This window comes from Meriones unguiculatus, chromosome 10, assembly GCF_030254825.1.
Source record: "Meriones unguiculatus strain TT.TT164.6M chromosome 10, Bangor_MerUng_6.1, whole genome shotgun sequence".
NCBI classification, from domain to species: domain Eukaryota; kingdom Metazoa; phylum Chordata; class Mammalia; order Rodentia; family Muridae; genus Meriones; species Meriones unguiculatus.
The window spans coordinates 65,138,357-65,156,907 of NC_083358.1; positions in this window are offsets into that span (position 1 = coordinate 65,138,357).

The window sequence follows — 18,551 nt, forward strand, 5'->3', positions numbered from 1 at the left end:
CTCTTTTTTTAAGTAAATTCCTTTTATTTATTTTTCAGTACATACACTCACACTAAAAAGTTGATCCTCCATTTATACACTAAAGCTTTTCTAAAAAAAAGTTTTTCTGTTAATGGAAATCTAATTATTTTTCACTTTTTAAAATTTATTTATTGCTTGTTGATCTTAGCTTTTGTAAAGCAAAGGACACTGTCAGAACAAAATGACAGCTTACAGTCTGGGAAAGGAACTTCACCAACTCTATATCTGACAGAGGGCTAATATCCACAATATATAAAGAACTCAAGAAGTTAAAAAGCAACAAATCAAGTAATCCAATTAAAAAACGGGGTACAGAGATAAACAGAGAATTCTCTGTAGAGAAATACAGAATGGCAGACACACACTTAAAGAAATGCTCAGTGTTCTTAGTCATCAGGGAGATACAAATAAACCAACCCTAGGAGAATTCACCTTACACCCAACAGAATGGCTAAAATAAAAAACGCAAGTGACAATACATGATGGAGAGGATGTGGAGAAAGAGGAACCTTACTCCATTGTTGGTAGGAATATAAACTTATACAGTTACTTTGGAAATCAACCAGGTGCTTTCTCAGACAATTAGGAATAGCTCTTCCTAAGATCCAGCTATACCACTTCATATATCCAAAATACTTTCAAGTACACAACAAGGACCTTTGTTCAGCCATGTTCATAGCAGGCTACTTGGAATAGCCAGAAACTGGAAACAACCCAGATGTCCCTCAAAGGAGGAATGAATACAGAAATTGTGGTTCATTTAGACAATGGTATATTACTCAGCAATCAAAAACAAGGAGATCAATGAAATTTGCAGTCAAATGGTGGGATCTAGAAAAGATCATCCTAAGTAAGGAATCCCAGAAGCAGAAAGACACACATGGTATATACTCACTTATAAGTGGATACTAGACCCATAATATAGGATAAACATATTGAAATCTGTACATCTAAATAAGCTAAGCAAGAAGGAGGTCCCTGGGTAAGATGATCAATCTTCAATCAGAAAGACAAATGGGATGGACATTGGAAGAAGGAGAAAACAGGATACAGGACAAGAACCTACCACAATGGGCCTCTAAAAGACTCTACCGAGCAGGGTATCAAAGCAGATGCTGAGACTCTTAACAAAATTTGGGCAGAGTACAGGAAATCCTAGGAAAGAAGGGGGAGATAGTGGGACCTGGAGAAGACAGGAGCTCCACAAGGAGATCAACAGAACCAAAATATCTAGGAACAGAGGTCTTTTCTGAGATGGATACTCCAAACAAGGACCATTCATGGAGATAACCTAGAACCCTTGCTGAGTTGTAGCTCATGGCAGTTCATTCTCCAAGGGGGTTCACTAGCAAGAGGAACAGGGACTGTCTCTGACAAGAACTCAGTGGCTGGCTCTTTGACTACCTCCCTGAGGGGGGAGCAGCCTAGCCAGGCCACAGAGGAGGTCAATACAGATAGTCCTGATAAGACCTCATAAGCTAAGGTCAGATGGAATGGGAGGAAAACCTCCCCTATCAGTGGACTTGGAGAGAGGATAGGAGGAGATAAGGGAAGGATTATTAAAAAATTATATTTTTTAATAATTAATATAAAAAATAAAAATTCTTTATATTTTTATGAATTACAGTTTATTCACTTCGTATCCCTTCTGTAGCAACCTCCCTAATCCCCTCCCAATCCCATCCTCCCTCCCTCATCTCTATTCATGCTCTTCCTCAAGTCCACTGATAGGGGAGGTCCTACTCCCCTTCCACCTGACCCTAGCTTATCATGTCTCATCAGGACTGGCTACATTGTCTTCCTCTGTGTATTGGTAAGCCCTTCCCACCTTGCTTCAGAGGGAGGTGTTCAAAGAGCCAACCACTGAGTTCTTGTCAGAGACAGGTCCTGTTCCCCTTAGAAAGGAAACCACTTGGACATTGAGTTGCCATGGGCTACATCTGTACAGGGGTTCTAGGTTAACTCCATGAATGGTTCTTAGTTGGAGTATCAGTCTCAGAAAAGACACCTGGGCCCAGATTTTTTGGTTCTGTTGCTATCCTTGTGGAGTTCCTGTCCACTCCTGGTCTTTTTATCTCCCTCTTCTTTTATGATACTCTTTATTTGACCCTGAATTTGGCTATGAGTCTCACCATTTGCTTTGATACCCTGCTGGGTAGAGTCTTTCAGCCCTCTGTGGTAGGCTCCTGTCTTGTTCCATGTTTTCTTCCTCTTTAGATGTCCATACAGTTTACCTTTCTGAATGAAGATCGAACATCTTACCCAGGGTCCTCCTCCTTTGTCCTCCTTTGTTTCTTTAGGTTTTCAGATTTTAGTATGATTATTCTATATTATATGTCTAACATTCACTTATAAGTGAGTATATACCATGTATGTCTTTCTGCTTCTGGGATACCTCACTCAGGATGATCTTTTCTAGATCCCACTATTTGCCTGCAAATTCCATTGATATCCTTGTTTTTAATTGCTGAGTAGTATTCATTGTCTAAATGAACCACAATTTCTGTATTCATTCCTCAATTGAGGGGCATCTGGGCTTTTTCCATATTTTGGCTATTATGAATAAACTTGCTATGAACATGGTTGAGCAAATGTCCTTGTTGTGTACTTGAACATATTTTGGATATATGCTTAGGGGTGAAATAGCTGGATCTTGAGGTAGCACAATTTCTAATTGTCTGAAAAAGCATCAGATTGAGTTCCAAAATAGTTGTACAAGTTTTCATTCCCATCAGCGATGGAGGAGGGTTCCCCTTTCTCTACAACCTCTCCAGCATGTGTCATGCCCTGAGTTTTTGATCTTAGCCATTTTGATGTGTGTGTGGTGAAATCTCAAGGTGATTTGATTTGTATTTCTCAGATGACTAAGGACATTGAGCATTTCTTTAATAGTTTCTCTGCCTAGTGGTGAAGAGCCTTGAACTCACTGGCACAGAAGACAACTTCCTGAACAGAAGAACACCAACAGCACAGGTTCTACGATCAACAATCAATAAATGGGACATCATGAAATTGAACATCTTCTGTAAAGCAAAAGATACTGTTATCAAAACAAAATGACAGCCTACAGACTGGGAAAGGATCTTCACCTACCATATATCTGACAAAGGGCTAATATCCAGAATATATAAAGAACTCAAGAAGTTAAACAGTAACAAATCAAGTAATCCAATTTAAAGATGGAGAATAGAGCTAAACAGAGAATTCTCAATAAAAGACTCAATTATTTTTAATTCAGTAGAGAGTTGTTCATTTTCCATGAGTGTATAAGTTTTATGTTGTTTCTGATTTTTTAATTCCATTTTAATTCCTTGGTAGTCAGGTAGTATACAAGGTTTTATTTCAGTTTTCTTCTGTCTACTGAGACTTGTCATGTGTCCAACTGTATGGTCATTTTTGGAGAAAGTTGTTTAGAAGAAGGTATATTATTTAGTGTTTATGTGAAATATTCTGTAAATATCTATTAAGTCATTTGGGTTAAGTCGTAAGTTAACTCCAGCATTTTTATGTTTAGTTTATGTTTGGAAAATGAGTTTATTGGTGAAAATGGAGTATTGAAGTCACCACTATGACTGTACGAAGGTCAATATGTGATTTAAGCTTTAGTGTTTTTTTTTTAACTTGTATGCCCTTGTATTTTGTGCACATAAGTTAGGAATTAAAACATTCGTGAGATGTGGGTTTGATGAAGAGTTTTTCCCCATTCTGGAGCCCACTGTGTTTCTTATTTACAGTGTCTTTTGACTTACTAAAACTTTTCAGTTTCATGAAGTACCCTTTATTAATTATAGATATTAGTGCCTATAATATTGATGTTGTGTTCATAAAGTTATCATCTGTGCCAATGCATTCAAGGCTATTCCCCACTTTCTCTACTCTCAGATTCAGCGTATCTGATTTTATGTTGAAGTCTTTGTTTCACTTGGACTTGAGTATTGTGATAGATATGGTGACAGATATGGGTCTATTTGTGCTCCTCTGCATGCCAATATCCAGTGAGTCCAGGATTTGTTGAAGATCCTTTCTTTTTGCCATTGTATAATTTTGGCTGTATTATCAAAAATCAGGTGTCTAGAGGTATGCAAGCTTATATAAATGTCTTTGATTCCATTCCATTCATCCACCTGTCTGCTTTTAAGCAATGCCATGTAGTTTTTAATCACTTTCAAAATATAAAATGAACTCGGGAAACTAGACATCAACAAGCCAAATATTCCAATTTATAAATGGTGTACAGATCTAAACAGAGAATTGTCAACAGAGAAATCTCACATGATCAAGAAGAACTTAAAGAAATTATCAGCATCCCTGGCTATCAGGAAAATACAAATCACAATTCTCAGGTTTAATCTTATACCCATGAGAATGGCTAAGATCAGAAACACAAGCAACAGCTCATGCTAGCGAGGATGTAGAGCAAAGAACACTTCTCCATTATTGCCAAGAGTGCAAATTTGTACAGCTGATTTGGAAATCAATATGACAGTTTCTCAGAAAATTGGGAATTGATCTACTTCAAGACCCTGCTATAATACTCCTGAGCATATATGCAAAGGACGCACCATCATACCACAAGGACACTTGCTCAACTATATTCATAGCGGCTTTATTTGTAAGAGCCAGAAACTGGACAACCTAGATGGCCTTCAACTGAAGAACGGGTAGAGAAAAAAATGTATTACATTTACAAAACTGAGTATGACTTGGCTGTCATAAACAATGACCTCATGAAATATACAGGCAAATGGATGAAACTGTCCAGAATACTTAGAATATGAATTGTGTTATAGATTTAATGTTGACTGTTGAGGATTGTTATGAATACAAATAGTTTCTATATATTGGTGAATGGTCCTTGAAGCTTTTCTGAGAACCTAATAGTTCTCACAGAGTTTCTGCTCAGGTGTATAATCCCATAGTAAACATATGCAGGTTCCTCAAGACGACATTGGGTTTTTTTGATCTATCACTCTCCAACTTACTCTGTGAGACAGCGCTTCTCATGGAGCTTGGAGCTTACAGCTGTCTCCAGCCAGGCTAGGTAGCAAGCAGGTCCCAAATGTCAATAGTGTGGAGGTTGAGAAACAGCACAGGGGGAAAAAAAGTACTAATTTCTCACAGAAACCCACAAAAGTAGATGCATTATCACTTCTTCCAGATACAAAAAATTTTAAAAATTAAAAATTAAGGGTAGAGCCTCACTGTGGATGGGAGAGGAGAGATCCTTGCTATGCTCTAAGCTGTGTTGTCTTCGCAGTTTGCCTGTGAGTGTGTGACAGCTCTGCTGCACCAATGCATCTTGTTTGAAAGCACTCTGTGAGAGCAAACATATCCACTTGAAGGCTTCTTTCTCTACCAAGCAAAGCACTTAGAAGGAGAAAGTTGTTTGTTCAGTTATTCGTGGAACAGGATTTAGTAACTTCTAATTATTCCCCAGCTCTGAGAGCAATGGGTAGTGGTTTAGAAAGCTTTATTTTATTCTATATCAATTTATCTCAAATCTTATTTGCTTATCTCTTTCAGGCACAGGCTTTGATGATGGTAAAACGTTCCCATAAGCTAGGACTATTTTTCTTTTCTCCTAGCACAGAAAAATTAAAGGTATGGATATAGCCACTCTCTCTGCTTTATCCAGGCCTTTTAGAAGCCCATTTTAGTCATAGAGAGGCAATTGAAAACAGCTAAGGAGACATTATTTAGACTCCGAGTTACCACAAGCACACTCAGCCTGTATAAAACTACTCTCTGGAGGGAAATTTGGTATTTTACCTGTACTGAGTACTCAGTGCTTTTAAAAGGTGCACAGTGGATCCATTCAGATTAATGCAAAGTAGTGATTGCTGTTCACTCAGTCACTCTCACCAGATGCCATGGTTTCTATGAGGGATGTTCTATTTTTATTCTCTTAGAGTATTTTATTGCCCTGTATAATTATGAGGGTTTATGCTAAACTCTTGGTGTTAGAGATAAAAACTAATGCCTCGGGTGTTATAAGTCCCTCTGCTTAAATACTGTAGAATAGATATCACTGTATTGTATATTGCTAGTATTTTAAAGTGTTCTGCAGGATAAATGCAGTTGACACTGTCTCCTGCCTGCTCCTCTCAGCTCATCTCCATCTCCTCTCCATCTTTCGGTCTCTTCATATCTCTCTCTCTCTTTCTCTTTCTCTCTCTCTTTCCTTCTTTCACCTGTTTTTTTTCCATAGGGCCAGGAAAGAACTACTCGTTGTTGAGAATTAGATTGACTAGCTTGAATATTCTAGTAGATTTTCTGGGTTGAAAAGCAGATATACACCTCAACCACTTTCTCTGGAAAATGTGATGAATAAAAAAAAAAGTGTTTGAAGAAACTTGTATGTGGATTTTGCATTGAGAAACTTTAATTAAGCAGAGAAAACAGGTGTCTTGTAGTCATTTTTACATTCTTCACACAAATGCTGGTTTCTTGCTTATACACAAACACACCAACACCATGAAAGTGTTATGTCTTTCTTTTTTATTTTTCTGGTGACAAACACATAAAAAGGAACGATTATGAGATGTCCAGTTGGAACAGATAACACATTTTATATTCAAGAATAAAAATAATGCTGAGAGTGGATGGAACTGACATGGAAAACTACTTCATTATGGAGGCTTATTTTCTGTCTTGTTATATTAGATCTTCCATGATATATTTCTCCGTGTGAAAATTCCAAAACTACTTTCTCTCCTCCAACTTCACATTTTTCCAATAAGCTATCACAATCCTTGATTTCTATATTAGTAATAGTCTGAAACTTACATTTTCCTTCTCTGACAACTATCTTTCTTGGTCTCTCTCTCTCTCCTCCCCCTCCTCCCTAGATCCTCTCTCTCTCTTCCTCTCTTCTGTATACTGTTACTATATCAGTTGATAAATTTATAAAACTATTGTTACTTTCCGGGTTTATTGTCATTCACCTTTCTGCTACATTATGTTTCAATAAGAATAGTTTAGCATAATGAATAAATCCTTCATGATTCAGCCTAGGCCTTTCTCTGTTACATCATGGATCCCTTCCCCTCTCCGTGTGCACTGCTCTCGGTTGTCCAAAGAAGTTTCTGCTTCACGGTTGCACCAGGTTTCCCTCTCTTTCCATCCTTCTTCTTTCCCCGTCATCTTCTCCTTTCTCTCTCCTTCTTCTTGCTCCTCTTTCTTTCCTCCTATGTGTGAGAAGATAGCATCATCTCTAGGAATAATGGGACTTTTCTCAACCCTCCCCTGGCTACACGAACACTTAAAAGCTATATAGTTGCTGTTTGCTGAAGTAGTTCACAATTTACCCCACCCCCTAAGCAATATTTCTAAAATATTATTATTCCCAAAGTTACAGAACTCTGTTCCAAGTTACCATATCCCTATGATATGGTAATTTATCAGTTTTGAAGCTTTTATAACTGTTTCTATTGTTGATTTCTTCATCTGTCTCAAAGAGCTTTGAACTTCTTCAGAGCAAGGATTAGTTTTGCAAATTTTATGACCCTTTTTTTCTAATTCTGTATCTGTAACATATTCAGGGGACAGTAAACATTTAAAAAGTATGGTGCATTTTATTTGATGATTAGGATAAAAGAAGCTTGATCACAAGTTTAAAAGTCAAGAGCTTATGTTAGGATTTTCCAAAGAAATAGAACATAATCTTTTAAGAACTAAGGATAGTGATTACCATTATAATCCTTTATAGTCATCTCTGTAACTAGTCACATAATCAAGATTCATAAATAGCTTCTTGCATGAGCCAGACTACATTCCATTTATCTTTTGAAATCACAATGTGTGGTCATGCATGCTCACTTGATGGACTAAAACAAGTTTTCAGTCCTAAAAGATCATTTGTACTATTTAGGACATTATAGCATAGGTTGAAAAGGTTTGTCTTACATTTTCACTGACCATAATTACCAAGTGTGATGACACCAAGGCAGCAAGCATTAGCAGTAGCTTAACAACTTACTCCTCTTGATTTGGGCTACCCTCACACATTTATTGTCTAATGAGTCATCTGACAGCCAGAAACTTTTTTTCCTGCAATTACTACTCACACATCCCTCTAAAAAAATGTGCCTAGCAAACTGTTAGCAACCCAGGACCCCAACTTGCATGGAGCTGCATCAATTACTTTGTACAGTAGAATTCAGTTGTTCTTCTTAGCTATACCTTTACAATGCCCAATTCTGTTCAAACATATCCAGAACATATTTGGGAACTATAAACAATGGACTGGTCTAGCCTGAACACATTTTGGGTGCATATATAATAAATAAGGAAAACTGTGTTTTAAAGTGAGAATTTAGAGGGGAAAATATCTGCTGTTTACCATCTTAAGCTTGTCAGTGGTTAGGCTTGCTTATGTTTAAAGTCACATACATTATTGGAAGTGACATGCACAGAAGAGATAAGGTTATATAATTTGAAACCTGTGAATCAAAATAGAAACCACCCAAATTATACCGTTAGTAACCAAATTACTCTTTTCTTGAACTTCATGAACCAGAGCTCCAAATAACACTGAAAGCTCTGAGTACTCTCACTCATGTGGTATACTGTCAATCTCAAAAGTGTACTTTAAAATAAACTCTAAATAAAGTTCTGTTGCTATTTCTCGATACTGGTAGTTGCTGTCTGTTGCTGGTAGTTGAGGTCTGAACTAGATGTTGCCAGATTCTTGGCTTCTTATTTGAAGAGCTGAAAATGAAGTTCCTACCTACTTAAGAAAACAAAAACAACAAGAAAACAATATTTGAAGCAAAGCTATATATAGTACAGTTGCTATACGGTTACACTGTTAAGAATGACATTAAGTCACATAAGAAAGAGCATTCAAGAGCCCCAGGCTACAGCTTTCCTTTCATGAGGTCTAAAGGGAAGAGGGGTAGTTACGAAGAGGCACATTTTGGGTGGTTCTCTATTTTGGCTGCTAGCTTAGGCTATGTAATCCTTTCTCACAAATGTTTTTTTTTTTTCCATGGTGCAGATGATTTTAATTATATGCACACATAATTTTATACAGGTACAAGATGGTAAATAGGAGATTCTCATTGAAAGGTTAAGAGGAAACACAATTTTGCCTTAATACACTTCCACCCAATAAGTAGGTAAGGTCAGAAAAACCCTCCTTTTCTTCTTCATACCAGGACACTTGGGAAACATGCTTGAATATATGCTGTTGAAATCTGATTGTTATGGGGTAGGGTGTTTAAAGATGGGAGTATGTGTAGCCCAGCATGGGATAGCGAGATGAGAGTTTTCTGAGGTTGCTAGCTGAATGTTTAGGAGAGAAGTATTTGTCTATATTATCCACAGTTGAAGGAAGTAGTTTTCCAAGTACATTATTACAAGAGGGCTATGCACAACCCCAAACACAATTAGGTTCCAAGCTAAACTATCTCTGATGCTCACCTGCCTCAAGCGTTTATTTTAGTTTTTTTTTTTGTTTGTTTGTTTTGTTTTTTTTAATAAGAAGCCAAGTGCCTGGTAACACCTGGCCCAATAACAGAGGCAAATGTTGTAAAGGAGGCTGCCAGCTTTAGAGAGAAACAAGTGCTTTGCACTGGCAAAATAGAACAAATACAAGACAAGAACTCACCTATCAGAGCCTCTAATTTGTGAAAATGGGAAATCATTTGAAGAGAGGAGAGTCTCAACTGAGAATGCAGCTTCAGGCTTTCCGTGTTCCTTAAGAACAAATTCCAGACAAGCGTTTCTCAAGGGTCAGCACATAGAAACTAAAGCAATTGAGGTCTGAGGGACCCCGGATCCATCCTGAGTGGGCAGCACAACTTGACAGCATCATCTAGTCTGTAATTTTTTTTAGCTTCCAAAATGCGAGACTGAGGGTGACCGTGGAGTTTTGCACCATTGATTCTGAGAGCTGATGAGACCTGAGTGGATGTGCATGGCAGTGTTGGATTCTCTGCAAGGAAGGCCACTGGGAGGCCACTGCATGAAGCTGTGAAGGTGAAGCCTCAATTGCAAAGGAGACTCAGGGTGCTGGAGGTAACAGAACAATGGAATGTCCATAAAGGAGAGCTGCATGTGCTGTGTGGAACTGACACAAGAGAGGATGAATGTGCTTCAGGCAACAGACCTGAAGGGCCAGGCCTACTGGATCCTTTGGAGCAAATTTGATTCCATAATGAGTGTGAGATGCCAGGCATGGAGATTCAGGATTTGATGGTTTCCCTGATGGGCTTTGGTAATCTTTTGGGCTGACCATTCTTTCTTACACACCATTGTACACACTTAGAAGAGGAGTGTTTAATCTGTACCATTATATGTTGAAAACATGTAAGTTGTTTTTATAGTAGCCCACAGTCAAGAGATTGCCCTGCGTTTTAGATAAAACTTAAACTTTTAAACAGTGTTGAAATTGTTAAGATGGTAGGGACTTCTGAAATTCAATTGCGTGCAAAAATTGCATTAGAAAATGGCTATGAAATTATTGGGATAAACGGTAATGAGTCAAAAATGGTGTACTTACACATCAAGTTGATAAGGGGTAAAATTGCGAATGTTATTGTTGTCACCTTAACACTGTCTGGAATCAACTAGGGGGCAAGCATTCTCCTGGATAAAATGTTCAGTCCTCATTCTGAAAGGTAAATGGGATGGACATCAGAAGAGGGAGAAAACAGGGAACAGAACAGGAGTCTACCACAGAGGGCCTCTGAAAGACTCTACCCATCAGGGTATCAAAGCAGATGCTGAGACTCATAGCCAAACTTTGGTCAGAGTGCAAGGAATCTTATGAAAGAAGGGGGAGATAGAAAGACCTGGAGCGGACAGGAGCTCCACAAGGAGAGCAACAGAACCAAAAAATCTGGGCCCAAGACACATTCCTAAGAAGTTTGTTTAGGGCAGGTAACCCTGGGAACATACCTGTGAGTGTTTTAGGTTGGTTGAACTGGGAGTTTTACCTGTAAATATGGGTGGCACCATCCCCTAGGTTTATATCCTATTGTATAAGGAAAAAGCCAGCTAAATACCAGGGATTAAAACTTTCTGCTTCCAGATTGTTTATGGGATATGATCCATAGCTACAAGTTCTTGTCCTTAGAAATCCTTGCCATGATGAATTGTGACCTCAAAAAATGAGTCAGAAGAAATATTTTTTTTTCTTTAAGGATTGTGTTTCATCACAAAAGGGAAACATAACTAAAGTAGCCAATAAATCCATTTGTGAGGGTTCTACTTTCATTCAGCAAGTCTCAAAATCCTAAGGTCATCAAACTGTAGTTGGATTTCATTATACAAATATTCAGAGGTTGAGGGGTAAAGATACTGAGACAACAGAAATAAAGGAATTCTGTGGACCAGGTGTATTGCTGTGGTTTTTACTATGATGTATGTTTGCTGATTTTCTGGTGTGAGTAATGGTGCATAAGATATTGTTATGACAGATAAATAATTTAAGCCATGGATGGTAGTTTTTGCACAAACAGTGGCTGTAGTAGGGAGATTTATTATCTAGAGTGACTTTTTCAGTAAAAAAAAAATATTAAGTTTTTGGGCAGAGGAGATCTAATGTAATTAGCCTACGCTGGCTGAGTTAGAACATTGAATTGAGATGTGGTGGGAAATCACTGCCCTGAAGGCTTGCAAGTTCTCTTTCTTTTCACTTTTTAAATTTTAATTTTATTTATTCTTTTTGTATTTATTTCTTTTACTTTTGAGATTATAATATAATGACATTATTTGCCTTCCCTTTCCTTCCTCCAAATCCTTCCATACACCTTCTTGGTCTCTTTAATATTCACAGTGTCATATATATATATATATATATATACACACACACACATATTTCTAAATAATTTCTCAGCCTGTGCAATGTGACTTATACATGTCTTCAGTGCTGACCATGCGGTGTCAGATAACAAATGGGCATGATATGCCTCGGGGAAGACTATGTTTCCTGCTTTCAGCATTTCTCAGTTGCCTGTAGTTCTCTGTAGGGCTGGGGCCCCTGGTCATTCTCTTTCGAGTTCTTGATGATAGCACTAGTCACTGGAGTCCCATGATTCTGCTATTGATTTGGGTCTATTGTTTCTCTCAGGGGTGACAGCTTTTCTAGACTCCATGTTTTCCCCTGGTGTCTGGCTTCTGCAGGCAAATGAGTATATTTATTCCTATTATGGATTCTGGAGCTAGAAAATAACACAGGATGTGTTTAGGAGCCCCTGGACCCACTGTGATCTGGGCTTAAACTAATACAGTATTACCTGTCATAGGCTCACAAGCTCCTAGCCTGATTGGTGTTATAATGACATTTTGAGCCTTATGAAATTTGTGTCAGTTCAGAGCCCATGTCCAGTGCTCTATGAAATTCTTGAATTTTGTTTGTTTCTGAGACAGAATCTCATTAAGCATTTCATGTACTAGCTCTGAATTAATAATCCCCCTGCACCAACCTCCTGAGTTTTGGAACTGCAGTTATATACCACTACTCTTGTTTTTTATTATTTCCTTTTGCCTAGTACTAAGGTACTAGGGAAGGTGGAGAATATCACAGGTCTTTTTGGAGAAAATGGCTAAAAAGTTTGACAGTACAGAATTGCACATAGTACGTCCAACCTTCCTCCATTCAAAAGGTTTTGTCTCTATTGGGTGGCTCACATTTGGGAATTTACTGCAGGATTATGATTCCCTGCTTTTTATGGTCAAGGTTAGACATATGAACATTTGACCTAGAATGTTTCCATAGGTGCAGATCTAGTTAAATTTAGGGGCTTTCTGATCTTGTTCAAATCTAACCAATAGCAAAGGGTGGCAAGTTAAGACTAATAAGATCCCTGCTTTGAGCCTGTAGTCTATTATCATAACTAGAGCCACAATGCCTCTGGCAGTTGAGTGCCTGTGCTGGAGCCAATTATTTCTGACTCCAGGGATTCAACTACTTGTAGTCTTATTGCAGTCAGCTTTCACAATTGTGTGATTGTTGTTTGGTGTGTTGGAGAGTGGGTGTAGAAAAACCTGGCCTATAGAAAAACACTCTTTCAATATCACAGCCCACTCTCCTGAAACTTATTACTCATAGCCCCTGGACCAATCTCTCCCACTCCCATCTCTGTCTCTTTCTCTTGGTTTGTTTCTGTCTATGTTTGTGTGTGTGTGTGTGTGTGTGTGTAGAAATGTAACATGAAGTAGCATCAGTTCACATAAAGGTTGAGTCTTCCTATATGCCATCCATTAGCCAGAGCTCTAGAAAAGTAGCTGTAGTCCTGTCTATTAGCAATTTTGAGAGGCATGCCTTTGGACTAAGTGAAATGATACATTTTCTAATGTGAACCAAATGGGTCCTTTGCTTATTCAGCCCATTGTTTAAGGAATTCTGCAAGATGCATTCTCATGGTTTCATAATAACTCCTCAAATGATTAATGAAAATAAATCTTTTAAAAGAAAATTAAGAAAACGCAAATATCTTAAAAGCAAAAGGAAAGTCTTGTCATTTAGAAATATATGCTGGGAAGCTGTGAAAATGAGTAAGCATGAACATACTAAGACTCAACACAAGGAAGGTTTTATTGCTCCTCAGGCCTTTAATGACAGGATAGTGGGGATGACCATGTTCTTCTTTCTGTTCTGCAGGAACACCGAAGGCAGCAGACAGTTACTTGTCCTCTTCAGTAGGTGGACTCCATGTTTACCATGGGCTGTGGACTGTGATCATTGCTCCAGTCAGTCGGACCAGGACAAATATGGAAAATTCTGTATGTGAGATCTTACACAAAGGCCAAAGTAGCAGATCTTGGTCTCACTCACTTTTCATTGGCAAGATTATGCTCTACTTGCATTCAGAGGAAGCAGGAAAAAACACTGAAGTCTTTATAACCAGGCAGATCCTTGTTTGAGGTTGATGAATACTATCACATGTGGGAATGATCAAATATCACCAATAGATAAATGACATCAGGCAAAAGGAATCTGAAAGACTGACAGAAAATTTCAGTTTGTCAATTCAGTTCTCCCTTTTCAGCAGTTTGGTATCATGCAAGTGTAAAAAGAGTGTTAATGTTTTTAGGATTAAAGGTGCTTTTAACATGGAGATAGGCATTACTATAAAGTAAATAAATTAACCATACACTTTGGGGATTATTAAAGTTCCATGTTTTATAACGAACTAATTTCCCCAAGGTTTTGCAAATAAAAATTCAATTAAGTCCTCTAGAAATAGAATTACAGATGGTTCAAATGGAAATGTATGGAGATGGGTGAATCCAACATGTTGAGTCAGTACTATAAATAAATATCTGTTCTGTTTTGCTTTTACATACTTTTAAATGTGTATTTTCAGGCTCAACCTTTTTTTAGATTATTGGTTATTTTTGATGTTTAGGCATTCCTACTCTTGTAATAAGAAACCTACAAGAAAACAGAAATGACCTTAATCATGCTTTATATCAATGTCTTAAACATATAATTAGGGTAATAGGGCTGATTATCAATATTTCGTAGGAAACTGTTTCTAGTCAAACCTGGAAAGTTTCATTCACAATGTGCCTTAATAAATGTGTCTCACTAGTTCTTGCAGTTAGTATCCTATCTTTAAGTTGTGTATATCGTAATGCCTGTGAAATAATCATTTTTTATCAAGTAATTATTAAGCATCTATTTATATTGCTTGCACTAATTTCTAGGTTGGAGGAATGCAAAGGTCCATAAAGTAATTAACTGTCATTTCCTGAACCCATCCAAGACAAAAGCCAAGTGTTTTCTTACATGGAGTTCAGGGTGCATAGAACTTTAGCTGTACAAAAGTAAGAGACTGGAGGAATGGTAGCATTACTGCCCCTTGCGTTGAACCCTACTTGGCTGCACGCCTCCTTGCTCTCATTTTCCTGTCATTACTACGTAGCTAATTTAGGGTGGAAATGTCCTTGTTAGAATGCTCCCATTCAGTGTGTCTCTGGACATTTCAGCTCAGAGGAGCAAGGAACTCTACAAAGCAAAGGCTTGTCTCCCCTCCCCCTTTCCTGGAAATGCCTATTAAATACCTTGGCAAAACATGGCTGGGAAAGAAGACAGCTTCTTCAACTTCTAAAACACTTGTCATTTCCTGGATTGGCACTTACTAAGATACACAGTAAAAAAAAAAAAAGTTGTTTGTAGACATCTTCCAAACCATTAAGAACAAGGTTCCCAATTAGGATGTGATCATAAGTGGTTAATTGTACTTAAGTGAGTGGAATCATTCACCTCAACACTTAATTGTTGAGTCACTGAATAAGGACCCTGATGCTGGTAAGTGGAACTGACCTTGATTGTTTAAAAGAATCAGTGCAGGACCTTGTTAATAAAGAATGCTTTATTTTTTATTCTAAACTCTCTAAAAGATGGGTAAGAAACTTGGTGTCCACTTATGTTTGATTTGGAGGAACTGTTAGGAAAGAAAGTACCATTTTCAATGGATTTGGGTAACAGCTAGCTCATGCTGAATACTCACAAGGATTACTGTATCATCATCATCATCAATCATCATCATCATTATCATTACTCTGGACCCACCCACATACATATTTTAAGGATCTTTATTTTTATACAAAATATCCTCGTGTGTAAATGTGCAGTTACTTCATCATTCAATAACAAATTAGTACAGCAGAGGTACAACACAGATGACATAAAACACCTCACAATCTTTCCAACTTTTATTTTTCTTGTTGAACCGGCAAACAATGGTGGTCACATAATTAACTGGGCTGTAATTATTCAGTTTTGCAGAGGAAGTGTAAAATTAAATAAAGATGACTTTTTTAGTTCATTCTTTTTAACTTATAAAGAGTTAGACTTCATTGTTAGGCTCAAGGTGAACTCGTTACTGACAGAGATATGAGGAGTTCGTGCCACCATGTCTCTGTCAATTAAGTCATCCCTGGCACCACGTATTCCAGAAAGGAAGAGAATTTGACTTGAAATACAGGAGGACAGAGAAAAGAGCATCTGGAGCCAAGGTCCAAAAGAGACCATGGTTTGTGCAGTCTTGAGCGCTGACCAGAGAAACAAAGGCATGACGAAGTACCATTGCTCATAGAATAATCCTGAAGTGAAACTGCATTTTACTTCCTACTCCTACTAATTTTACTAGTCACCTCAGTATGAACTGCTATTTCTGTCTTCTAGACTTCTAAAGAACAAATTACAATAGTTAGAAGTAGTTGCTTATTTTTGGTAAGTTTTTAAACAAATATAGTTGGAACAGAACACAAGTCTTAAAGGCAATAACTTACATAAGCAGCTCTGAACAGCAGTGGCATAACTGGTCATGAGTTAATTTAGTAGATTCCCTCACTGAAGAAAGTTATTGTATGTGGTGTGTTCTCCAACTATTTCTTTCTTCTGTGTTTGAGTCAGTCCTGAAGTCATGAAAAATGGAGCCATGGACTGACGTGTTAGGATGTAGAGTGTTTTGGAGATAGTCAATAAATTTTCTTTTATTCAGATTAAAGTTGGTTGAGTTGAAACAAGTCATTATTAACATACTTATTACCATATTCATCAAGAGATACTACAATGCTAAGAGCATTCTGTTTTCTCCTTATTTTCATAATCACAATTAACAAGTTTTTGTTGTCATTGGTTTGTTTCAAAACATGTCCTAAGCTCCTGCTTCAGAATATGGAATATTCACTTTATTATAAACAATCAGTACTCGAAATGCTGTACCTGTTGCACTATGAAATTGCTCTTTATCTGAGAAATCTTTCAGGTCCTGAGCTTCAGAGGCCTATGTCCTTGGGAATTGTAAGGATCTAAGAATTAAATCTTATTCGGGCTTTGTCTCAATGTAGCATATCACTAAGAACATAGTTACCGGAATTAAATCAGACCTTGTCCTTGGACGGAAGTTCTGCTAGAAATGTGATTTGCTGTTAGAATGTCAGAGGCAAAACAAACAAACAAAAAAAACCATACCTCTAAAATCTATTTATCCCTAATGTTAAATTCCATTTAGATTATCCCTCATCAGACATAATTTTACTGGTTGCTCTGGGGAATGAATGGTCCATAATAATCGCTTATGATCATTATTATAGGGTTTTTTTTTTCTGTGTTCATGCTCCTTGGATGGTTTTTGTGTGGTTTTGAGTACCGCAGTTAAGGATAACTGAGGATGAAATTCTGATTTTAGCACACTAAAATTTATAAACTCCCGGGAAATAGAAGAACCTGGTGCAGAGTTCTGTTATTTGGTTCTTTACCATTTCTCTTTTCTCAATTCTTAAGTGCATGATATTGTTGAAATTATATATTTATTTGAACTAAACATTATGCTTAATTGATGTTTTAAGTGGAATGGAGAGAAAATCAATTCTAGAAACTATATTTATGATTAACTTTCTCTTCCCATGAGTTAGGCAAAGTTTTGAAGAGCATTGTTTTACTCAATTTTTCTGCTCATGAATATTCATAAGTCAGAGAATATATTTGAACATAATCTTGCAATTGTTGCTAATATTATTAATAAGGCCAACAGTACTGAGCAATAAAGTTTCTATTGACATTTACATATGATGTGAGTGAATTAAGGTGTGAATGCTATTGATGGCCATTCAGGCCAGTCACTGTTACACGGGTATGTAGCACTATTTGAATGTTGAGAATTGCAAATGCAGAGGACATTCAAATACCCCAAACGCATACTAAGGACTGTTCCTCTAGCTCTTGGACAGTTGGAGCCTGACATTGACTGTATCTGTCTTGGAAGCTGGCTTTACAATCCCAAAGTTTGCCCTATTGGAGAGAGAGCCTATATTTTAATAACTGAGCAGGAATAAGGTTCAAAACCAGCTTTCTTGTTCCAGCCTTGGGAAGCTCTGGGAGGGTCCACAATAACCAGAGGCAGCTAAGAGCCTCTTTGTCCAGTTTAGCTTGTGTCAATGCCCATATGTGATGATGTGGAAAGAGCACCCCAGGAAATGCCCTGCATTCAGATCTATGACTTGCTGCTATTTCCTCCCAGGACCCCTTACCTGCAACCTCCACACCGTTGACTTCCTTTTTTTCTGTCTAAAGAAGGAATAGCTGGAATAATGACTTAGAATCTACAGAGATTGGATATGTTTAGAGAACTCTTAACAGGGACATTGAAATATATTTCCAAGAAGGTCAAGCCAAATTTCCTCAGAAATTACTGTGAGTCTCTGAAGAATTTAAGATAAAGCCTTAAATTTCTACCCAGGGTTATTATAACATATAACTATTTTCTTTTTACTACAAGGTTGTGTTGTTGTATATCCATATACTATTTTCTTTCTGTCCCTTACAAACAAAAAACTAGTAGCAAAGCACTCACCAGAACTACAGGTGAAAATCTACTTGTTTTTATATATTGCTTTCTTTCTCTCATTACTTCGTACAAATTAAAACAAAATTCAAAACACGAAAATACTTAATACTAAAAACAGAGATTGTCTGGAAAAAATATCAATGTTCTTAAGTCTAATATATCAAGCCTAATAAAATACTATAATCTAATGACTCATTAAGTCTAATAATCCTCAGAATTCTG